This window comes from Oryctolagus cuniculus, chromosome 1, assembly GCF_051225735.1.
Source record: "Oryctolagus cuniculus isolate XC-2025 breed Fujian yellow rabbit chromosome 1, ASM5122573v1, whole genome shotgun sequence".
Taxonomy (NCBI): Eukaryota; Metazoa; Chordata; class Mammalia; order Lagomorpha; family Leporidae; genus Oryctolagus; species Oryctolagus cuniculus.
The window spans coordinates 137,878,030-137,903,007 of NC_142867.1; the positions used below are offsets into that span (position 1 = coordinate 137,878,030).

The 24,978-nt window shown below is 48.9% G+C and overlaps 1 protein-coding gene and 1 long non-coding RNA gene across 8 annotated transcripts in view; one reads left to right on the forward strand and one right to left on the reverse strand.

Annotated features, from left to right (window-relative positions):
• Positions 1-24,978, reverse strand: part of SHC3 (SHC adaptor protein 3) — a 182,763-nt gene that overhangs the window by 11,026 nt on the left and 146,759 nt on the right. The window lies entirely within an intron of this gene.
• LOC149128660 (uncharacterized) lies at positions 21,802-24,382 on the forward strand. Its single transcript, XR_016222798.1, has 2 exons — positions 21,802-22,076; positions 23,226-24,382. It is a non-coding gene; the product is annotated as an uncharacterized LOC149128660 (long non-coding RNA).

The window sequence follows — 24,978 nt, forward strand, 5'->3', positions numbered from 1 at the left end:
GACAGCTGCCCAGTTCTGCCCATGTCCCCTGTCTGCTGCTGCGGGACTGAGCCCTGGGACGTCTCAGTCCATCGTGCTCTGGGCACGTTCCGTGAGAACCCAGGCCCACTCCAGCACCTGCCTTCCCCACGGCAGTCAGCTCACCCCACCCGCCCCTTGGGATGTCCATTGTCCTTACGTATCTGTCCCAATAATCTCCCTTCTCCAGCCCCTCAGCCACCCCCACCTCCCCTAATGCAGCACTCTTGTCTGTCTCTCCCTCAGGCCATTGATGGGCCCTGGACCTCTGGGACATCAGCTCCAGATGCCACTCTCACCCCAAATCCACGCTCTTGGTGTGCAAATGAGAAACCCTGGCCAAGGGGCTCTGAGAGGCCCACGCTGCCTGCTGGGGGCAGCAGTGGCAGCAGCATTGAAGTCAGGCTGCTTTCCCCTGCAGGACCCCTGTCCATCCCTCTCTGGAAGCCCTGGAAGGGGAAGGGACCTCCCAGGCCACAGCATCCCCTGATACTTGGACAAAAGGATGTCACGTGCTAGTGAGATTCAGAAAGAAATCCTCTGCAGGACATTCCAATGTCTTCCACTGGGGTTGCTTGATTCCCCTGGGGTTCTTGGAATTCCTGACCCAGAGGAGCCCCTGCGTGACCTGAGCAGGGTGCATGTTCAGAAGATGGGGCCCCCAGGTGCTCAACCTGACCATATTTTGGGTGTTGCTTTAACACCAGCTCCTCCTGTTTCCCTATGATGAGCACTCACGTTAAGTTCTGAGGGAACTGGGGTGCATGAAGAAGGGATCATGACACACAAGTGTCTGGGACCATGGTCGCCACCTGAGCTCCCTGCAGGGCACTTCAGGACCACTGCCCCGGGCCCCAGCCTAGGCCAAGTCCATCCAGAGCTCAGGGTGGAGCCTGGGCAGCAGTGCCCCCCTCCCAGAGACTCCAACACACTGGCAAAGCTGAGAGCACTGGTTAGTACCTTTATAGTACACGAGAGTGGCTCAAAAATTCATGGAGGGGCCAGCGCTGTGGCGTAGCAGGTAAAGCCGCTGCCTGCAATGCCAGCATCCCATATGGGTGCTGGTTCGAATCCTGGCTAGTCCTGGTGCTCCACTTCTGGTCCAGTTCCCTGCTAATGACCTGGGAAAGCTGCAGAAGATGGCCCAAGTGCTTGAGCCCCTGCTACCTGCATGGGAGACCCAGAAGAAGCTTCTGGCTCCTGGCTTCCATCTGACCCAGCCCAAGCTATTAAGGCCATTTGGGGAGTGAATCAGTGGATGGATGATGGAACTCTCTCTCTCTCTCTCTCTCTCTCTCTCTCTCTCTCTCTCTCCTTCTCTGTAACTCTTAGTTTTAAATAATTAAAATAAATCTTTTTTAAAAAGTTTATGGAAAATAGTTCAAGGAAAAGCTTGTTTTAGTGCAAAAAGTTTAAAATCCATGTATATGATGGATCCTCAAAAATCTTTTTGATACCTTCCAAAACAGAAAACACCAGGTCCACGTGAGTTCACTGGTGAGTTCTACAACATTTAAGGAAGAATTTCTGCCAAGTCTCTATGAGCTCTTACATAATATTAGATCAGACAGACGACTTCTAACTCATTCAGTGAAGCCAACATCACCTGAACACCAAAACCAAAGACTTTAGAGAATACTATAGATCAGTATTTCACATGAACACAGAGGCAAAAATCCCCAACAAAATATCATCAAATGGAACTCAATGGGGGGATTTATCTCAGGTGTGCAAGGTTGGGTCAACATTCAGATATCAATTACAGGCTCTAGGGGAAAAACTCAGGGTCATATCAATAGATGGAGAAAAAGCATTTGACAAAACCCAATGCCATTCACAATAAATTCTTAAGTGGGAATAGAGGGGCATGTCCTCAACTTGATAACGAACAAATACCTACAAACAAACAAAACCCTGTGGCTAACATCCTACCCAACACAAAGGAACTCAAAGCTTTCCCAGTAAAATAAGGATTGAAACAAGGATGTTCTCTTTCACCACTGCTTTCAACATTGTACTGCAACATCTAAGTAATGCAGTAAGAAAAAAAAAGGTATGGGGCCAGTGCTGTGGCTCACTTGGTTAATCCTCTGCCTGTGGTGCAGGCATCCCATATGGACGCCGGGTTCTAGTCCTGGTTGCTCCTCTTGCAGTCCAGCTCTCTGCTGTGGCCCGGGAAGGCAGTGGAGGATGGCCCAAGTGCTTGGGCTCCTGCACCCCTAAGGGAGATCAGGAGGAAGCACCTGGCTCCTGGCTTCAGATTGGTGTAGCTCTGGCCATAGTGGCCATTTGGGGGATGAACCCATGGAAGGAAGACCTTTCTCTCTCTCTCTCTCTTTCTCTCTCTCTCTCTCTCTCTCTCACTGTCTAACTCTATCTGTCAAATAAATAATAGAAAAAGGTATATTGATTGCAAAGGCAGAAATAAAATTGCCTGTGTTCATAGGTGATATGATTGTCCAGGAGGACAATCCAAAAAAACCAAAAACAACAAAAATCTCTTTGAAGTGATAAACAAGTATAGTGGTATTTCAGGACATAAGTGTAGCATACAAAAATCAGTTGCTTTTCTGTATCTCAGCAATGAATTCTTGGTACTTTTAATTTCACACACAATACCATTTACACTCCACAAGGGAACTACTTGGGCTTAGATCTAAAAGAAAGTATAAAATCTATATGAGGAAAAACTAGGATAGTCTGTTAAAAGAAATCAAAGCAGAACTAATAAAATGGAGAGATATCCCATGTTCATGGATATGAAGATTCTATATTCAAAGCAATCCCATTCAACATCCCTACAAGTTATATCATGGACAACAACAAATCAATAATCAAATTTAGAGACACAAGAAAAAGGCTCAGAGTGGCCAACACAATACCAAAGGAAAAAAGTAAACTTGGAGAACTTTCAGTACTCAAGTTCAAGACTTATTATAAAACATCACAACTTTAGTCATAAAGACATCATGATATTGGTAGAAGAATAAACAAACAGATCAGTGAAACAGAACAGAGATCCCAGAGACAGACCCACACAGACACATCAATGCATTGATGACAAAGTATCGAGGGCAATGCCATGGGGAGAAAGTAGCCTTTTCAACAAATGATGCTGGAACAACTGGACATGTAGACACAGACCTTATATCTTTTACAAAAATTGACTCAAAATGTATCACAGACCTAAAGGTAATACAAAGTTATAGAATTCCTAGAAGACAGTGATAGGCAAAGACCTAGATAATCCTGGGTTTGGAAATAACTTTTTGAGCATAACTTCAAAGATACAATCCATGAATGAAAAAGTGAATAATCTGGACTTGATTCAAATCAAATTTTTCTGCCCTGTCAAAAGGATGACAATGCAAGCTACAGACTGGGAGACAATATTTGCAGGAAAAAAAATCTGATAAAAGACTCTTATCCAATATATGTACATAAGGACTCTTAAGATTCAACAATAAGGGCCGGTGCCGCGGCTCACTAGGCTAATCCTCCACCTTGAGGTGCCGGCATACCAGGTTCTAGTCCCGGTCAGGGCGCTGGATTCTGTCCCGGTTGCCCCTCTTCCAGGCCAGCTCTCTGCTGTGGCCAGGGAGTGCAGTGGAGGATGGCCCAAGTGCTTGGGCCCTGCACCCCATGGGAGACCAGGATAAGTACCTGGCTCCTGCCATCAGATCAGCGCGGTGCACCGGCCACGGTGGCCATTGGAGGGTGAACCAACGGCAAAGGAAGACCTTTCTCTCTGTCTCTCTCTCTCACTGTCCACTCTGCCTGTCAAAAAAAAATTAATAAAAAAAAGATTCAACAATAAGAAAATGGCTCAATCAAAAAAATGGGTCAAAACCTTAACAGACATCTTCCCAAGGAGGACTTACAGAAGACAAATAAGCTTATGAAAAGCAGATTAAAACAACAGTGAGAAATCAAAACACCTTTTGGAATGGTCAAAGTCCAGAGCATGTGCAACACCAGGTGCTGGTGAGGATGTGGAGCAATAGAGACTCTGATTCGCTGCTCGTGGGGATGCAAAATGATGCAGCTACCATGGAGGACAGTTTGAGGGTTTCTTAAACAGTGTTATCCTAAGGTCCAGACATCACTGTGGCTCAATATTTATTCAAAGGAGCTGAAAGCCTAGGTCCACATGGACGATGAGAGCAGCTGTGCTCATAACAGCCAAATCTTGGAGGTAATTAAGACGCCCTCCAGTGGGTGAACAGTGGCGCATCCAAACAACGGAATGAGGGTCAAGCCAGGGTGAAGTCACAGAGGAAGCCTGAATATATATTACAAGTGAATGATAGGTCACCTACTATATAATTCAAATCATACGACATTCTGAAAAAGGCAAAACTAAAACTATGGAGACAGTAAAAAGATCAGGGGTTGCCAGGTGCTGGGGGCTCGTTGAAGAGGTACAGCCCAGAGCTTCAGGGCAGTGACACTGCTTTATGGTGGGCACATGACACCAGGCATCTCCCAAACCCACGGACGGCGGGACAAGGTTCTTGGAGGAGGAGGAGGCTTCCCAGAGGAGGGAAAGCGACACCTGCTGGTCCTCGGCTCGTTCAGGAATGGTTCCAGGTAGGAATTCCTTTTCTGGCTTGATTTCTCTAAAGCATTATTGAGGGAATGGATTACTATTCTCAAGGCTAATTAAAATAGGCTCTTCCCTCGCCTGGCTCTATGTGGCAGGTGATCAGCAGGCCTCACCCCCGCGTCCACCAGGCAGGGTGGAGACCTGGGGTAGAGGCGGGGCTGAGGGGTGGGAAAGTGGGGAGGGGGAGGAGAGGGCAGGAGTGGGGTGCTGATTCTGTGGCAGGTGTGTTCCTGCCACACCTGGGGGTGCAGGGATCTCTGTGGCCTGGGGACAGCTGCAGTCAGTCTTGTCATTCTGCCCTTCCTCCCAGGTACCCTCATCATCCCCACAAAGGTTGGAGGGACCGTGGGGGCTTCTCCTCTTGACTGTGACCAGGCCAAAAACAAGACAAATCATAGGCAGATTCCGGCACCACAATCGGGGCCACCTGGGTATCACTGGCCATAGAATGAGATGGGGCGATCATTCCCCCAGGAGATCCCCAGGGCTGGGAGTAGGCAGCAGCAATGAGACGGGAAGGAGCCTGGCGGCCAGCAGTCTTGGGTCGTGCACACAGCTCTCCACACTTCCTGCTTCACTGATGGCGACTACACCTGCTTTGAAGGGACATCAGCATGTTAGGGTTGCAGCTCTGCCGTACCCCGGTGACCATCAGAAGTGCCCTGTGGCAGAAGCCGCCTGTTCTCTGGCTGTATGTGCGAGCCTTGTGGGGACATGGGGGTCTGGGAGGGTCCGGGTGATCCCTGGAGCTGCTGGCTAGCTCTGCCCTCCCATGGTGACTTGGTCACTTTGCACTGAGCCCCCACGCCCTGGCAGGAGATGGAGGCAGCAGGACTGGCCCTTTGGAAGCAGAACATTCTAGCAGCATCAACTCTGCTGTTTCTTCCAACTGTGTGTCTGGTACATGGTTGGTGCCGGCTGTTGCCGCTGACTCCACCTTCAAGTTGATGTCTGAAGGAGCTATGCAGCGGGGTGGGACTGTGGTCCCTCATCCCCGGAATATCTCAGGGGACCCTCTGTGCTCGTGAAGGCACTGCTGTGAGCGTGGCCCCTCCCGTGGGACCCTGGGCTACCTGGGAGCTGTGCTGTCCTGGACTGGATAAGAGCCACTGTTCGCGAAAACAGGAAGAAAGCTTCACGCAGCTGCCACCGAGGGTCAGCTGGGCCCACCGCCCTCAACATCCCCAAAGACATCTACCTGCAATGCCCTCAGCGGCCAAGGACAATGCCAAATCCACTCACAAAGGTGAGGGCCCAGGACACCAGCCCAGAGAGGACACAGCCATCCCTGGAAATTAAGTTGATAGCTTAGTAAAACCCCATTAACCCAGAGCAAAGCAGAGGAAGCAAGTACTGGAGGGAAGTGAGCAGTGGGCGCTTCCTGCAACCCACCTGGGTCACTGGGCAGAAGGGGCCTGAGGCTCGCCTGCCCTGGCTACTCACTGGGGAGGCTAGGCCAGCCCCGACAGGTGCAAACTGTGTACCTCTAGCTCCCCCTTGTGGAGGAAGATCACAGTGGCAGGGTATTTGATACCTAAGCGGGCAGGCTCCTTGCACAACATCTAATGAAATTGTTTTCTTCTTAAGTTACAACATGCTGCCACCCAGAGCCCTGCTTGGATGTCCACCCAGGAAGAAGGTGGGCAGGGGCAAGCCGCAGAGACCCTGCCTTGCCCTGGGGGCTTCCAGTGGCAGTTAAGAGAGAGAGAGAAAAAATATCTTCTAGGCACTTGCTCACTCCCCAAATGCCAAAAACAGCCAAGGCTGGGCCAGACTGAAGCTAGGAGAAGCCAGAAACTCCATTCGGATCTCCCTGCAGGTGGCAGAAGCCCACCTACTTGAACCAACACCTGCTGCCTCCCAAGAAGCTAGAATTGGGAGCGGAGCTGGGACTGGGACTGGAAGTCCTGCACAGGACGCTGGCGTCCCCAGCAGTATCTTGACCATTGTGCCAATCACCCGCCCCACGCGCCCTTCCTCATTTGCAAACGCTCTGCTGTGCAGACTCATGGTTCCTGATCTGAGTGTGTCAGAGTCCCTCAGAGGAATGGAGAAACCTGCGCCATGCAGAGGTCCTGCCCTTGGGGGCTGGGGGCCCGAGAACCTGCACTTCAGAGCCTATTTCAGCTGGTGCTGAAGCGGCAGGGCCAGGACCTCACTCCAAGAAGCCCTGGGCTGAGCATCAGCTCCAAGCACACAGGTCCAGTGTGCATCGTTCCCAGGAATGACCATGTCCTCCAGTCCACACAGAACGAGAGACCTCTCTCAGGCTGCCCCTGATAGGCAGAGCAGCCTGGTGGTTCCAGCCCCTTTCTCTCCCAGGTGCACAAATACATCCAGTGCACAGAGCAGGTGCCCCAGGGCCTTTGTGCCTTAAGAACCATAGTCCTGCCCAGGGAGGAGCTGTCTGGTGCTGCGACAAGTGATTAGAAAGCAGTTTTGAGTGCCTGCCACACTCCGGTGCCCCTAATGGTCAGCTACTGGCTTCTGTATGAAGTGCTTACTCCCTAGGACTGCTGTTGGAGTGAAACAGCAAGTCCACAGCACCAGGCAGAGCCACCAGGAAGTGCTCAGGACCTGCTCGCTGGGCCTGTTTCTTAGCAGACAGAAGAGTCAACGTTCCCCTGGAGGCAACGGGTGTCCTGGAAAGATTCTGAGCAGAGACTTGCCCTGAGCAGAGTCTCCCGCTGGCAGTGCTTAGTGGGGTACCGAGAGCCCAGGTGGGTGGGGAAGAAGGGGCAGCTTCCAGGGATGTTGGGAGCAGTTCAGTCAGCACAGTCGTCCCTCAGTATCCGCGAGGGAATAAGACCCTGTTGCACACTGAAATCCACAGGTGTCAAGTCCCTTCTAGGGGAGAGGGAGTGGGAAAGGGGAGGGTTGTGGGTGGGAGGGACGGTATGGGGGGGGAAGCCATTGTAACACATGAGTCGTACTTTGGAAATTTATATTCATTAAATAAAAGATTAAAAAAAAAAGTCCCTTCTATAAAATGGAGCAGCATTTGCACGCAAACTGTGCATGTCCTCCGATTTGCTGTCCATCATGCTTATGTGATAGAAATGAGCAAGTTGTCAGAACAAGATGGCATTGCTTGGGTCAACCCTAACAAAACTACATCAACAAAGCCAACAGGCTCTGAAGGAAGGGTTCCTGCACACAGCTGCCCCACAGTCACTGTCACCCAAGACTGCCGGAGTCCCACTGCACATGGCTGTGGTGGAATGAGAAGGCCATGCCAAGGTGGCCACTGGCAAGCGAGTGTCAGTTACTCAGGAATGGCTTTGAAACCCACCTGGCAACGGAGCCTGCCTGGCGACAGGCTGTGATTGGTTGGGGCACAGACTGCCCCTTGACTAGATTAGCTGGTCTTGGCTATATAAGACGTAGTTTCAACTGAAATAAACGAGTCTGCGGGCTGCTCGCCTCAAGCCTGCTTTCACCCGACTCCTGGGGTCTGTGTGGTGACTCCGCGCCTCTTGCCCCCACCATGCTGCCCCTCTCAGAAATGAATCCACTGCAACATTGTTGAGAAATCAACGGCAACACATGGCCAGCACCTGTGTGTTCACTCTCCGACTGACGTCACCCTGGTTACTATACACCAGGGCCAAGGATCATTGTTCCAAATGGTGATGTAAGCTTCCTCATTTTTGCCTTTAAAAACTTCCCCTTCTCTCAACCTCTGTGAATACACCCATGGTCTCCTAAGGCACGTGTGTTCCCACTGAATAAATGCCAGCATTCTCTGGGGCATCTCTGATTTGTTTGTTTGTTTGCTTTGATTGACGCTGGATACACTACAAATGCCAGGTGAGTAGCTGTGAGGCTGCACTGTTTCGGGAATAACAAGAACACAAATCTGTGCATGTTTAGCACAGGGGCGGCTTCTATTTTAAATATGTTCAACCCATGGTTGACTGAATCCACGGATGCAGAAGCTGTGGACACAGAGTGGACTGTGTTTGAAGGAGCAGCCCGCCAGGTGTGGGGGTGCAGCTCAGTCACTGAGCTGTGAGCAGGGCTGGGCTGGGAGGTGGAGACCGTGCACTCCTCTATAGATGCGCTGGGCTCCTGTTGCCTACGGTGTGTTTCTGTGGGGTTGACCTGCAGGCGGTTAGAAGCATTAACGAGTGCACTCGCTCAATGGTAAAATGATTACATCCGGCCCCTTCCAAAGGGTCAGATGGGGATGTTTTCTGATTAAAATTCAGACCCGGGGGACAGGCATCTGCCACAGCCAAGAAGATGCTGCGGAGGGTGCCCACAGCCCACATCAAAACACCTGGGCTCAAGTCCCAGCCAAGCCTCCAACTTCAGCTTCCTACCAGCGTGTACCCTAGGAGTCAGTGGACGATGGCCCAAGTCCTTTGGCCACCCATGTGGGAGATTCAGGTTGAGTTCCAGATTTCTTTAGTATGGTGCAGCCCTGGCTATTGAAGGCATTTGGAGAAAGAGCAGATGGACGATGACTCTCCCTCACTGCCTCTCCTAATAAAATGAAAATAAATAAAGATAAATAAAATAAATTTAAAAAGCCATGTTTCCCAGATGAGGTACAAAACCATCAGTGATACCTTAACCTTAAAAAATAATAATAAAAAATAAAATCCAGGTGACGTAGTCACAGGCTGCACAGGCGGAGCTGCTGCCCCCTCTACCCTTCTAATGTTGGCTAGCTCCCCCAGCAGACACTCCGGCTCCTCCCCATGCCCACTCAAGGGTTCCCTGAGTCCAGTCTACCCCAGATGGGATGTAGACCAAGCCCAGACACACCACCCAGGCCTCTCCCAGGTTGGAGATGAAGAGTGCTCCAGGCCCTTGAAGACTCCTCAAGTGAGGGGCCCACCTCACACCAGCCCCAGGCTGGCAGGCCCTGTGTGCCCAGGGCTCACACACCTACTGCTTAGCCTCTGCTCCATGCAAGCATTAGCTCTGCCCCAAGACAGTGAGCCTGTCCATGATGCCAGCCTTGCTAGCACCCTGAACTGCTCCCTGCTTGCTCCCGTGGCCCTTCTCCCCAGGGGGATGGGGAGGCCACGGGGCCCCTTAGACACTTTGCAGTTGGCCCCCTTCCCATCTGTACTGTGCCCGATGCCCTTTCCCGAGGTAGTTTCCAGCCACAGAGAAGCCGTGGGCATGCCCACGTTTGCCTGAGTCAGCCAATCCTTTCCTGACCACAGAAAAGGAATCCAGGGTGGAAAACCGGCCGTGGACGCCGGAAGGGAAATGCCACATCAGAGTTCCTTCAGAGCTGCGCTGGGAGCAAGGGACACTCCTGAGGAAGGGGCTAATGTTGACTGTGTTTTTTAAAAAGATTTTATTTATTTATTTATTTGAGAGGCGGAGCTACAGAGAGAGGGCGAGACACAGAGAGAGAGATCTTCCACCAGCTGGTTTGTTCCCCAAATGGCCACAAGGGCAGAAGCTTGGCCAATCCAAAACCAGGAGTCAGGAGCTTCCTCCAGGTCTCCCACGCAGGCGCAGGGCCCCAAGCACCTGGGCCATCCACTGCCCTCCCGGGCCCCTAGCAGGGAGCTGGATTGCTAGCAGTTGGGGCACTGGATACAGGCAGAGGCCCCACCCACCGCACCACTGGTCTGGTTTTTAAATGTTGCTTGATTGAGAAGTCCTTGAGATTAAATAAGCAGAGTGCAGCTTTGAGGTTTTGTGTCACTCAGCATGACGTAGGGAAGGCCCTACCCCTGTGCCCCCAGAACCCAGTAAAATGATGGCTGGGGGGCAGGGCGGGGTGGGGACAAGTGTCAGGAACAAAGGAGGAATGGAGGAGGGTGGACCTCTGCACAGCAGGAAAGCAGAGAAGAGGGAAGCCTGCAAAGAACAAAGAGGTGGAGAGGGGGCACCGCGGGCAGAGGGGGGTTCCCCAGGCAGAGGACGTGATGGTCAACCGTGGTAGAGGGACAGTGGTGGGGGGTGGAGAAGACTCAGCCCTCCAGCAGCCAGAGCAAAGCATTTAACCTCCAGGGAAGAAATCTGAGAGCATTTACCCAGAGAAACTGAACGTGCTGCTTGAGGAGAATTCAGGCTGCAGGAGGACGACCCTGACTCCAAGGAAAGTCGTCTTGGGGAGAACCTGGAAGTCCATGCCCCTCTTCCTTGTCAGACAGCCATGGCCCCCACACACTTCATTGCCTGCATCCTCGCCCTCCCCCCACAACGCTCACAGCCTTAGAGTGAACAAACTCCTCAAAAACTCCTCCAAGAAATGGAAGAAGAGGGAACACAGCTCCAAACTCACTCTGTGAGGCCAAAGACACCATAAGAAAAGTGTCTCTCAAGAAGGAAAAGTTTTCAAGAAAATGTCCAGAAATAATCATACACCATGACCAAGAGGGATTTGTCCCCGGAATGCAAGGTTGGTTCAACAGCTGAAAAACAGTTATCGTTGTACATTGCAATAGGGAATAGAAAAAAGGATCACAGATCATTTCACTGAGCAGAGAAGGAGCTGACAAAACACAGCACCCTTTCGTGCTAGAAATACTCAACCGAGCCAGGAGTAAAAGCTATTTTTTCAGCCTGAAAAAGCTTTGAAAAGCCCAAAGCTAACTGGATATTTTCCCCCTGGAAGCACTAAGAAGACAAGTAAGGGGGGGCTGGTGCCATGGTTCACTAGGCTAATCCTCCACTTGCGGCGCCGGCACCCCAGGTTCTAGTCCCGGTTGGGGTGCTGGATTCTGTCCCGGTTGCTCCTCTTCCAGTCCAGCTCTCTGCTGTGGCCCAGGAGGGCAGTGGAGGACGGCCCAGGGGCTTGGGTCCCTGCACCCGCATAGGAGACCAGGAGGAAGCACCTGGCTCCTGGCTTCGGATTGGCACAGCACCAGCTGTAGCGGCCATTTGGGGGGTGAACCAACAGAAGGAAGACCTTTCTCTCTGTCTCTCTCTCTCTCTCACTGTCTATAACTCTACCTGTCAAATAAATTAAAAAAAAAAAAAAGATGACAAGGATGGCTGCTCTTGCCACTTCTATTTATTTTTGCACTGGGAGGGGTCATACACAAGGTAATTAGGTAATACAAAGAAATAAGTCACCAAGATTGGAAAGGAAACAATAAAAACTTATTTGTAGATGACGTGTGATTACACACAGAGAATCTGAAGGAATTGACTATAAAAATGCTAGAATAGGCCGGCGCCATGGCTCCCCTGCCTTGCGGCACCGGCACCCCGGGTTCTAGTCCCGGACAGGGCGCCGGATTCTGTCCTGGTTGCCCCTCTTCCAGGCCAGCTCTCTGCTGTGGCCAGGGAGTGCAGTGGAGGATGGCCCAAGTGCTTGGGCCCTGCACCCCATGGGAAACCAGGAGAAGCACCTGGCTCCTGCCATCGGATCAGCACGGTGCGCCGGCCGCAGCGCACCGGCCGCGGCAGCCATTGGAGGGTGAACCAACGGCAAAGGAAGACCTTTCTCTCTGTCTCTCTCTCTCTCACTGTCCACTCTGCCTGTCAAAAAAAAAAAATGCTAGAATAAATGACTTCAATAAGCTTGCAGGGTAAAAAAAAAATCAATTGTATTTACACACTTTGCAATAAACAAAGGAGCAACTCAAAAATAAAACACTTAGAAATACAATTTAGCTATACTGAATAGTACAGGCAATTGAGACACAACTGTAACATGATGGTAAGTATTTACGTATCTAAACATAGGAAGGGTAAAAGAGGCAACTCTAAATTTATTTTAAAATGTTTCTTTTGGGCATTTCTCTGGAATGGTAGGTTAAGCCTCTACCTATGGTATTGGAATCCCAATTGGGCCCTCGTTCATGTCCCGGCTGCTCCTCTTCTGAGCCAGCTCTCTGCTAATGGCCTGGGAAAGCAGTGGAAGATGGCCAAGTGGTTGGGCCCCTGCATCTGTGTAGGAGACCTGGAAGAAGCTTCTGGCTCCTGGCTTTGGATCGGCTCAGCTCTGGCCTTTGTGGCCATTAGGGGAGTGAACCAGCGGATGAAACACTTTTCTCTCAATCTGTCTCTCCTCCTCTATCTGTAACTTTTTCTTTCAAATAAATAAAAAATAAATCTTAAAAATGTTTTCTTCTTCAGTAATAAATTTAGCTTATTATAACTTTTTAACTTCATATTTATTTATTCAATTAATTTATTTGAAAGGCATAGAGACAGACAGGTGGGCAGACAGACAGATAGCTCCCATCATCTGGCTTACTTTTAAATGCCTGCTATGACCAGCGGTGAGTCAAACTGAAACCCAGAGCTAGGAACACAACCCAGGTCTCTCACATGAGTGGCAGGGACCCGACTACTTGAGTCCCCAGCTGCTGCCTCCCAGGGTGTGCCTTAGCAGGAAGCTAGAATCCAAAGTGTGGCCTGAACTTGAATTCAGCCACACGAATATGAAATCTGCATATACCAAGTGGAATCTCCACCGCTCACCAAACACCCATCTCTTTCCTTGATAAACTTTCTGATTTTTAAAAACATTTTTGATGCATTTGGAATAACACAGCTTGAAACACACTTGTACAGCTGTCCAAGAATATTTTCTTTATGTCATTCTTCAACAATTTTCCTATTTAAATTTTTAATTTTTTTTTCAATTTTGTTGTTGTTGTTAAAAACTAAGACACAACACACACATCAGCCTGGGCTTACCCAGGGTCAGGATCATCGCATCAGTGCCTTTTTTTTTTTTTTTTTTTTGACAGGCAGAGTGGACAGTGAGAGAGAGAGACAGAGAGAAAGGTCTTCTTTTGCCATTGGTTCACCCTCCAATGGCCGCTGCGGCCGGCACACCGCGCTGATCCGATGGCAGGAGCCAGGTGCTTCTCCTGGTCTCCCATGGGGTGCAGGGCCCAAGCACTTGGGCCATCCTCCACTGTACTCCCGGGCCACAGCAGAGAGCTGGCCTGGAAGAGGGGCAACCGGGACAGAATCCGGCGCCCCGACCGGGACTAGAACCCGGTGTGCTGGCGCCACAAGGTGGAGGATTAGCCTAGTGAGCTGCAGCGCCAGCCGGCATCAATGCCTTTCACTCCCACATCTGGGAGGTCTTCAAGTCAGTGGCCTGCAAGAAGCTCTCGTCTCCTGTGATAACAATGCCTACTGGAACTCCTCCTCCTGAGGAACCTGCCTGGGGCTGCTCTACAGGTAACTCTGTTTTCTTTTCTTCTTCTTTTTCATAAGTAGAAGGAGTATCCTTTAAAATAAGTACAGCACAGGAAATAGATAAATCTTAACAGTCACTTATGATCATGACAAGATATTCTCTGCTCTATACAATCACACGTGCTCGACTTTTTGATATGCCTCACGGTTGTGAGGCATCACCACAAACACTGTGTCATGCACTGCCTTGCATTACCATGGTTACAATGTCACTAGGCAACAGGAATTCTTCAGCGCCATCATCTTACAGAACTATTGCTGGACATGAGGGTATTTCAGAAAGTTTGTGGGGAAAGGGAATTAAAAGCTAATTTACTTTGCTGCAAAAAATTTTTGAAATCCCTGCATATTTTTTCACAATATGCATCTTCATGAATTTTTGAAGAGCTCTGGTAGACATACTCTCAAAATTTTTGCACCAAAACAAACATGTTTTAAGATGAACTTTCTGAAGTGCCTTCATACAAGGATGACTGTTGACTGCAATGTGACTGCGTTCCCTAAGTGATGTGCAGAGTTCACGCAGTCCTTACCAAATGCACAGCTGACTTCTTTGTGTAAGTCAACCAGTTATTTTAAAGTTCATGTGGAACTTTGAGGGCCCCAAATAGCCGAAACAACCCTAAAGATATCAAAGTTGGGGGATCGAGCCTTTCTGACTTAAAAACTTCTCAGAGGTGTGGGTACTGTGGCACAGTGGGTTAAGCTGCCACTTGGGATGCCCACATCCCATATTGAAGTGCCAAGTTCAAGACCCAGTTACTCTGTCCTTCCAACTGAACTTCCTGCCAATGCGCCTGGGAGGCTGCCGATGATGGCCCAAGTACTTGGGCCCCTGCCACCCACATGGGAGACCTTGATAGAGTTCCTAGTCCTGGCTTCTGTCTGGACTAGCCTTGGTGTTCCAGATATTTGAGATACAAATCCTTTATTACATAATTTTAAAAAACTCTTGCAACTCAATAATAAAAGAAAAATAAACCAATTAAAACAAGAGGGAGAATTATCTGGACACACTTCCCTTTAAGGAGTTATATAGATTGTCAACAGACAAATGAAGAGATGCTCAACATTGTTAGTGATCAAGAAAACAAATCAAAATCCTGATGAGACTGCACTTCACGACCTCCAGGATCACTGGAATCAAGTCAGAAAATAACAGGCACTGGCGAGGATGTGGAGAAATCACAATCTTCATACACACTTGGTGTAATGCAAAAAGTGCAGCCACTTTGGAAAACAGTCCATCATTTTCTCAAATAAGAACTATGAAGAGTTACCATAGGATCAAGAAGTTCTACTCCGAAGTATATACCATGAGAAATGAAAGTGTATGTTCACATAACAACTTGAATGCAAATATTTATAGCCACGTTATTCATGATAGTCAAAGCAACCTCTGCGTCCATCAATATAAAATGTCCTGTGTCCATGCGACGGAGCATCTTATGGTTCTAAGAATGGAGCTCTGATGCTTGCCACAAAGTGGATGAAGCTTGAAAACACTGAGAGTAGCCAGACGAGAGCTCACACAGCACTCTATTCTACTCGTCTTAAAGTTCAGGATGGGAGAAGCCACAGAGACAGAAGATAGATTGGTGATTCCCAAGGGCTGGGTGAGGGAGAAGGATGGCAAGGCAGGGAGCAGACAGGTAAACAGCATGGCATTTCTTCTTAGGGGGAGGAAAACATCCTAAAACAGAGAGTGGTGGTGGTGCACACTGTGAATGTCCTAGAAACCGCTAAACCATGCACACCCAGTGGGTACAGTCTGCAGATCACATCTCAATCAAGCTATCTGGCATCAGTTTATGGAACACACAGAGGATGGAGGCGTAAGGTAAACAAGCCCACAAAGAAGCAGCAGCCAGACAACATGGGGTTTTCTGCAAACAAAAGTCCCATTTTCCAAACCAATCACTGGTGTGGAGGGAAGGAGGAAGGAAAGCAGCAGGAGATGAAAGAGCATTGAGAGACGCGACTACACGCACGTGTGCACCATGTTAGTAAAAGGAGCATCTTCAGGTCAGAACATGTTGGGTATGGGACAACGTTAATTATTTTTAATTTTTGTGTCTGTAGCAATGATGTTATGGGCTTTTGAATGCCTTTGTTGAGGCTGGCGTTGTGATGCAGCACATTAAGCTGCAGCCTGTAATGCCTGCATCCTGTACGCTGGCTTGAAGCTGGGCTGTTCCATTTCCAATCCAGCTTCCCGCTAATGCACCTGGGAAGGCAGCAGAAGATGGCCCAAGTTCCTGGGTCCCTGCACCCATGCAGATGAGCTGGATGGTATTCTTGGCTCCTGGCTTTGGCCTGGCCCAGACCTGGCTGTTATAGCCATTTGGGGAGTGAACCAGTAGATGGAAGATCTCTCTCCCTCTCCCTCTCCCTCTCCCTCTCCCTCTCCCTCTCCCTCTCCCTCTCTTCCTCTCTTCCTCTCTTCCTCTCTTCCTCTCTTCCTCTTTCCCTCTCTCCCTCTCCCTCTCTCATTGGTGTGCCTTTCAAATAAATAAATCTTTAAAAAAGTCCTCATTGCCACTCCTATATTTACAGCGATCACTTTTCAGTTAAGCTTCAACACTTGAGAATAACTGTGTATTGATTACAGTATTCAACCAAAAGTAAAGATCGCTGTTAAATATAAGAGTAGGAATAAGAGAGGGAAGAGATGTGCAATTTGGGACATGCTCAAGCTGACTTACCTCAAACGGTAGAGTTAGAAACATACCAGGGGATTCCAATTCAATCCCATCAAGGTGGCATGTACCAATGCCATCTCACTAGTCCCGCTGATCAATTTCTGTTCACAATTGATCATAATGATAGGACTAAGAACCAAAGGGATCACATAAACAAGTCTAGTGTCTGCAAATACTAGCTGATAGAATAAAAAAGGGAGAGAACGATCCAACATGGGAAGCGAGATACACAGCAGACCCATAGAATGGCAGATGTCCTAAACAGCACTCTGGCCTCAGAATCAGCCCTTAAGGCATGTGGATCTGGCTGAAAAGCCCATGAGAGTATTACAGGCATGGAAAGCCAAAACACTCTGGCAAAACACACACACACACACACACACACACACACACAAACCTAAATGAAAGATCTCCACGAGTGAGATCCCAGTGAAAAGAACAGGTCATCAAAGAAGGAGGTACCTTTCTCTGAAGGGAGGAGAGAACTTCCAGTTTGACCATGGCCTTGTCTAAATATGATCAGAGTCGGTGAACTAAGGGGGCTTCCATAGCCTTGGCAGCTCATGACAAGAGCCTAGGGTGATTACTGATGCCATAAATAAGAGTGTCCATTTGTTAAGTCAACAACAGGAGTCACTGTGCACTTACTCCTCATGTAGGATCTCTGTCCTTAATGTGCTGTACATTGTGATTTAATGCTATAACTAGTACTCAAACAGTATTTTTCACTTTGTGTTTCTATGTGGGTGCAAACTATTGAAATCTTTACTTAATATATGCTAAACTGATCTTCTGTATATAAAGAGAATTGAAAATGAATCTTGATGTGAATGGAAGGCGGGAGGGAGAGGGAAAGGGGAGGGTTGCGGGTGGGAGGGAAGTTATGGGGGGGAAGCCATTGTAATCCATAAGCTGTACTTTGGAAATTTATATTCATTAAATAAAAGTTAAAAAAAAAGTTCTCATTGGTAGAGATGCATGCTGGGGCATTTGGAGTACCAACTGCAAACAGGATTTGAAAGACAGAGTAGCAGAGAGGAAGAGACACACACAGAGAGACGGAGAGATCTTCCATCCACTGTTCACTCTTCAGCTGGCCACAACAGCCAGGGCTAGGGCTGGGCTAAGCCAGGAGCTTGGAGCTCCATTCAGGGACCCAAGTACTTGAACCATCTTCTGCAGCCTTCCCAGGCACATAGCAGGAAGCTGGATCAGAAGCAGAGTAGATGGGAGACAAACCAGTATTCTAATCTAGGATGCCAGCGAGGTAAGCGGCAGCTTACCCTACTATGCCACAACACCGGCCCCAGACTTAGAATCGCTTTTTACTTCTGTTTCACTGCCCATTTTTGAAGTGCTCCTGGGCCTGTGGTAGGCGGCAGAGTGTTCTGAAGAGCTCCCTCCCCTTCCTTTCCATGCTTGCTCCTGCCCATTGCCAGGCCCAGAGTCAAGCAAGACACACAGACACTGCAGGGCTGCAGGTGACCCCAGTGGCCCTGGGCTCCAGGCAGCAGGACGAGAGAGCAGAGGCCATGTGGAGAGCAGAAGGTTGGGCGGGCCAGCCCTGGAGTTCACAGTCCAGGAGGAGGGGAGAGTGCCTGGAAGAGGGTGGGCCGGGGAGAGCTGGAGCCCAGCAGGGTGAGCACAGTGTCCAGGAAGAGGAGCGGGCAGCAGCCACACAGGAGTCAACAAAATAAACTGGGAGGGTGGCAGGAGTCAGGTGACTCACTGTGGGAGAAGAGAGTTCCACCTGCAGAGAGGAGAGCCTGGGACGAACTCTGGGAGACCGCACTGGGAACTGGAAGACTAGTGAACTCATGGTTCCCAATACATACAGATAAATATAGAAACAAATACAGGTACTAACTTCTATGTGTGCATGCATGTGTGTGCGTTTCTGTGTGGGTGTACTGTGTACATATGTGTATGTGCACACATGTGGTATAAATATGTGTATGCACTGGGCTGTGCATGTATATTGTGCATGTGTTATGTATGTGTGTATGTGTGAATGCGTGTGTACATGAATGAGTAGTGTGTATGAATGTGTGGTGTACATATGTGAATGTAATAAACTGTGTATATATGTTATGAATGTGTATGTGTGTATATGTGTGCATGTGTGCATCTGTGGTGTATATGTGAGGGTGTGTGGGGTGGGTGCATGTGTGTGTGCACATATGTATGGAGGTATAATAGGTGTACATGTGTGTATATGGGTACACATGTGTGTACCTTAACTGTGTCCACTGAGAGTATTTGTGACCAGCAACACCCCCAATAGCAGTCAGTCTTGATTTCTAAAGACCATCCTCCATGGAAAGGGATCAGGGGGCCTTTGGAGAAATGACTGATTGCAGGACAAAGCACAGGAAGATGAGCCAGTTATGCAGTTTTGAATTAGAAGGACCGCTGAAGTGACCCGTGTGAAGAGCATCCGTCATCCGTCACTCCCACCTGGCAGGAGGCTGGGAGACGTACGCAGAGGCATTGCTGTGAGACAGCAGCCGAGACGCTAACCTGAGCCCAAGAGCCAAGACACGGCACAGGGATCCAAGCTGGGAAGTGTCTGGGGCTGAAGCAGGCCACAGACAGGGCAGTTAAACACAGTGCATGATTCTGAGCAAGCTCCGTCTGCCGTGGAAATGTGGCTGGGGGCAGTGGGTGGTCCCCAAACGGGCTCGGGAGGATGAGATCCTCAGGAGGGGTGGCATCACGGTTGAGTCCTGAATTTGAGGGTGGACGTGGTTATGCAGGAAAACCACCTGTCTTATAGCAAGCTCGCCCACCCCCCAGGAGTCAGCGGTGACAGGGTGCTTGGCAAGTCACCCTCCAGAGATTCTGGAGACAAACGTTCTATGTTCCAGACTTTCTAAGAGACTCCAAGGAGTGAGGAGTTTAGCTTAGCTGTTAAAGGCTCACACCTCGCATTACAATACCTGGATTTGATTCCTTGCATTGGTTCCTGACTCCAGATTTATGCTAATACAGACCTGGGCGGCAGAAGTGACAGATCAAATGACTGAGCCCCTGTCACCCACACGGAAGACCTGGATTGAGCTCCTGGCTCCCGGCCTCAGCTTGTTGAGGGCATTTGGGGAGTGAATCCAGCAGATAGCCTGCTCTCTGTCTCTCCCCTCCTTCCACCTTTCTACCTCTTAAATAAATAAATAATTTTTTAAAAATACTCCAAATAGACCTGGGATACAGGTGGATCAGAAGGGCCAGTTCCCCCGGGGCAGGGGACGAAGTCACCGGCTGTGGCTGTCTATGCTGATGGCACAAGGAAGAGGTTTGATGTGTTTAAAATCACAAGAGCAAGGACTACATTATCTAAGAGTTTGCTGAAAATTGAAAACAGCAGGGGCAGGTGCTGTGGCGTAGCAGGTAAAGTCACCACCTGCAGTGCCGGCATCCCATATGGGCACTGGTTCTAGTCCCGGCTGCTCCACTTCAAATCCAGCTCTCTCCTATGGCCTGGGAAAGCAGTAGAAGATGGCCCAAGTCCTTGAGCCCCTGCACCCACGTGGGAGACCCAGAAGAAACTCCTGGCTCCTGGCTTCGGATCGGCGCCAGCTCCGGCCGTTGCGGCCAATTGGGGAGTGAACCAGTGGATGGAAGACCTCTCTCTCCCCTTCTGCCTCTGCCTCTCTGTAACTCTGTTTTTCAAATAAATAAATAAAATCTTAAAATAAATAAATAAATAAATGAATAAAAAAGAAAACAGCAGCAAAAGTGACCTATACTTTAGCTTTCCCTTTGCAACATCAAGAAACAATACCTAAACTACTGTGGAGTAGGGTGGCCCCACCCAGAGAGCTGGGAAGAGAATTCTCAGAGGGTGGGGCAGGAGAGGAGCTGGTGCTTCCCAACGCGGCCTGCTGGCCTGCCGGTGCTATCTTGTTTGCGTCTTTGAAATCGAATGGATAAACATTGAAAAGGCAAGTTGTGGGGGCTCCACTTCGCTCTGGGCAGCTTCCATCCTCCAGGGCTTCAGTGGATCAGGAGGGGGGTTGGCACCTGCTGGGGGAGAGCCAGGGAGCCTCCTGCAGCCCTCCCGTCCTCTGAGACAGAGCAAGAGAAGGGAAATGGACCGTGATGGACACGGCCTGCGGCCCGAGTCATCCAAGGGTCAGGGGCCCCGGGGAGTGGAGCGGCGCGCACGGGACTCGGTGGGCGGGGCTGAGGAAGCCCCTAAGAATCCAGACTCGAGGAGTTGAGAACAACAAGGGCTGTGCAGATGCAGCGGGGTGAGGGGACTTGGTGCTTTGCTAAGCCCCCCCCCCCCGGGGGGGGGGGGAAGAGCACTGTTGTCCTCGCTTTGTGATGAGCTCCAGTGGGCGGTGACCTGAGACCCAGGAATCAAGGCCCTTCCGACAGCGCGCGCCTCCCTGCGCGGGCCCCACAAGGCCAGAGGATGAGTCAGCGCCGAGTGACTCAGGGAGTAATTTTAGACACTTGGAGGGCTGCAGAATCATGTGGAGATGCCGAAAACACAAAAACAAGCGTCCCAGACTCTGCCTCTGGGCTCCTCTGGCAGAGCCAATCACCGGCTCTTTCAGTTGCTACTCACAGTGGCATTTTCCACACCTGGCCCCGGAGGCTGAGGGCCGGTGACCTCCGCTCCGTGGGCGGGCACCGCGGTGAGCGGGCTGTGGGGTGATGGCCGTGCAGAACTGTGTCGCGTCCTTATTTCTCGGAGTTAGCCTGTTCTGCCAAGTTCTCCCTTCATAGTCAGGAACCAACCAATTGCCATGAAAATCAGATGAATAAATATTGAAGAGAATGTGCTCATCGTCTATTTTAGGGTCCTCGCGCGAGGAAGTGACATTACCTTAGCAATTAAGTCTTCCACTTCCATTTTCTTCCTCAGCTAACGTTGTCCTCCGTGTGATCCATTAAACTAGATAATCAGATCCAGCTAAAAGTCCCCCACCCCCTACCCCGCAAAGGACAGTCCTGAGTTGGTGGGACTTAAATTTTCTCAATGGCACTGCATATTTCTCCTGCAGAGTTAAAATCACGTGGGTGGCCCAGCTTTGAGTATTGGCTCGCCTAGACACCTGCTTTAACCATGTTGCCGTCACTTTATTTCCTCCTGATTTTTGACACCATCTGGATACCGCTCTGTGAATGTATAATACATGTGCCATTACTAGTGCGTCTCTCTTTTAAAGTTATCCTTTGGTCTATAAAGACTACGTGAACAAAACCCATTTGGTATCTTCGGCTTATGACATGACAAATTCAGCTAAACTTTAACTTTTGGTTTTCTTAAATAACTAAAATCTCCAGCTGACAGATTTATATTCTTCTCTCCTGCTTCCTTTTAGGTAGCCACCACTGAACTGCAGGCGAGCCTTCCAAGCCCAGAGGGCCCTGGGCTGGTCCCATGGAGGAGCTCATGTGTGATCCTACACCTTGGCTCTCAGTCCCTGACCTGCGAAAGCTGGGGCTGCTCTAGGAGCTCATCTACCCAATGCTTGTGGAACACCTGCCACGTGCCAGACACTACTGCCGGGGCTGGGCTTGGCACAACAGACAAGGTCACCACCCTCATGGCAAGTCTGGCCCAATGGGAGAAGGGCAGCCAAGTAGTGAGCAACTTTGTGGTAAGCACTTTAAAGCAGAAATAAATCAGGGTAAAGGAGTGGGGAGTGTCCAGGGGATTCTGTCTGAGATCAGTTAAGGAAGACTACCCTCTTTGCTTGGAGTAAGCCTAGCTCTTCTTCAGTGGTTACCATGACCGGGCCACCCTGCTAACCACAGATGAGCACAGACAAGTGATAACAGCAGACAGCTAAGACTGGGTTCACTTAGGAACAGAGACTCAAAAAAAAAAAAAAAATCCTAAGGACAACGTTAGGTTCCCAAATCCAGCCACAATATCTCCCAATAACCACATCAGGAAGAAACAGAATTTATGACAGGATTGCGACATCAGAAAAATCTACTCCTGTAGGTTTCTATATTCATGGATTTAAGCAAAAACATCACATTATTATCTAGAAAAACCCTGAGAAACATTTGATAAAATTCAACACCTAGGTGTGACGTAAGTAATCAGGTGGTTAATGTGTAAGTCCCACAAGAGCTGAGATCTTCTTTTTAAATTGGTCCAGATGTATGCCAAGTATTAAAAATAACGTTTATATTTAGTCAGCATTCAATACGTATTTGTTGAATGAATGAGTGAAGTCCTTTAGGCTGCTAATTTCCCAAAAGCCTGCTGAAATTCCTAACAGAATACAGACAAGACAGACATGGAAGACAAACAGGGCACCCTCTCTCTCATATGGGGAGATTTTAAATCTTTAAAGATGTTTAAATCTTTAAGATGTTTAAATCTTTAAAGATGTTTAAGTCTTTAAAAGTTGGCATGAGCGTAGGACATTGGTTTCCAGAGGCTGGGAAGAGTTGGGGAGGGGTCTGGTGGGGGTGGGAGAGAAGGCGCTAAAACACAGAAGAAGTAACAAGGACCGCAGTTCCACGGCAGGGTGGGATGACTGCAGCTCACAGCCCTAGGTTCTCTAGGATGAACTGATGGGCTCCAGACCCAAAGAAACATCTAGGAGATAGAAAAGCCAGTGGTCTGGCTTGATCCATTTATGCTGTTGTATATGTGTTGAAATATTGTACTCTGACCCATAAAAATGGGTAAGAATTATATGTTAAAGAAAAAATTAAAAAAAAAAAAAGAAACCAGAGACCATCTAAATGTTCCCTCTGAGGGTGGGAACTTACAAAGGTTCCTCTCTTAGTCAACACGTAAAGGCACTCCTGCTCAGTGGATGCGATGTAGGGATGGACGGATGGATCTCAGAAGGCAGCAGATGAACTGGCAGAGGCGGGACCTGTGATCCTGTGTCACCGCAGGAGTCACCAAGATTTCGGGCAGCAGTCATGGTTGAGGAAGTCACTACAAACCACACCTATTTACAAGGAACTAAAGCTAGGCACCAGGAAATAACCTACCACGGGAAACAGATGAACTTTCTGGAGAGAATTTTAAAACAGCACTAAAAGACATCTTATAAGCCGAGTATGTGGGGACTCCCATCATGGATGCGGTTGATGGTCCAGGACTGAAAAGCATCTGTTCCTCCGAAAACGAATGCACATGTTCAATGCACATCCTGTCAAGATTCCGGCATGTGTTTTGCTGGAGACTTGAAAGATTCCAACAGCACCTGCCACACTTACACAAGGAATCAGGAGCGGACCGCTGGAACAGAACTGAGATTCTGGGATGGGGCCCACTCAGAGAGAACTCCACGTCGTGGAGCTCAGTGAAGACACATGGCTTGGTCCACGGAGGCAGAAACACGGGCGCACTACACAGAGAAGTTTGAAATGCTGGGTCCCTTTCTCGTCTCATATGCCAGAGTTCCTTCAGTCGGCGTGAAAACCAGATGTGAGCGACAGGGCTATAAAGCTGATAGGAGACAACATCAAATCCTGGGATATTGTGGTTCGTAAAGCAGGTGTTAAAACGCAAAGCCGCTAAGGGGAAAACTGACAGATTCTGCTACGTTCCCAAGAAAGACTTCTGTTTGGTAAAGAACATCACAAAGTGTCAGGTGGAAAGCACAAGAGAATATATATGGAAATTCCATTGCCAAAAAACTCAATCAGAAAGTCAAAAGAAAAACAGAGGGAAAAGACAAAAACATAAAATTGACAGGAGAAATCTGCTAATCTGCCAAGGTAGCACAACCAAAATTGAAAATAAATAAACAACAGGAGTCACTGTGCACTTACTCCTCATGTAGGATCTCTGTCCTTAGTGTGCTGTACATTGTGATGTAATGCTATAACTAGTACTCAAACAGTATTTTTCACTTTGTGTGTCTATGTGGATGCAAACTATTGAAATCTTTACTTAATGTATGCTAAACTGATCTTCTGTATATAAAGAGAATTGAAAATGAATCTTGATGTGAATGGAAGGGGGGAGGGAGAGGGAAAGGGGAGGGTTGCGGGTGGGAGGGAAGTTATGGGGGGGGGGAAGCCATTGTAATCCATAAGCTGTACTTTGGAAATTTATATTCATTAAATAAAAGTTAAAAAAAAGAAAATAAATAAATAAATAAATAAAACCAACAATGAGATATCCCTTGCCTCTTTACATCCAGTTAATAAAACTAGAGAGCCAATTTCAGGAAATAGCAAGGATGTGGGGCCCCCCAGTCTGCTGGTATGTAGCTCAGAAGCCCAGCCATTCTGGAAGCAAATGCAAATCCTATGAAATTAAATGTACCCATACCCTATGATCTAAAACACCCCAGTACCTGCCCAGAGAGACCATCCCTGGTATAGGGAAAACACGCACGGAGGTTGGCAGCAGCTTGGGTATTTTTCTCAAGAGAGCTCAGTGAGAGACGTGGAGTGTGTGCACGAGGGGACCCTGTGCAGCCCTCCAAAGCTATGACCCAATGCAGAGAGCACCATTGGCAGAAACCCACAGTGTGCTTCAAGGAAAAAGGAAACAATGAAAGGGAACAATATCACATT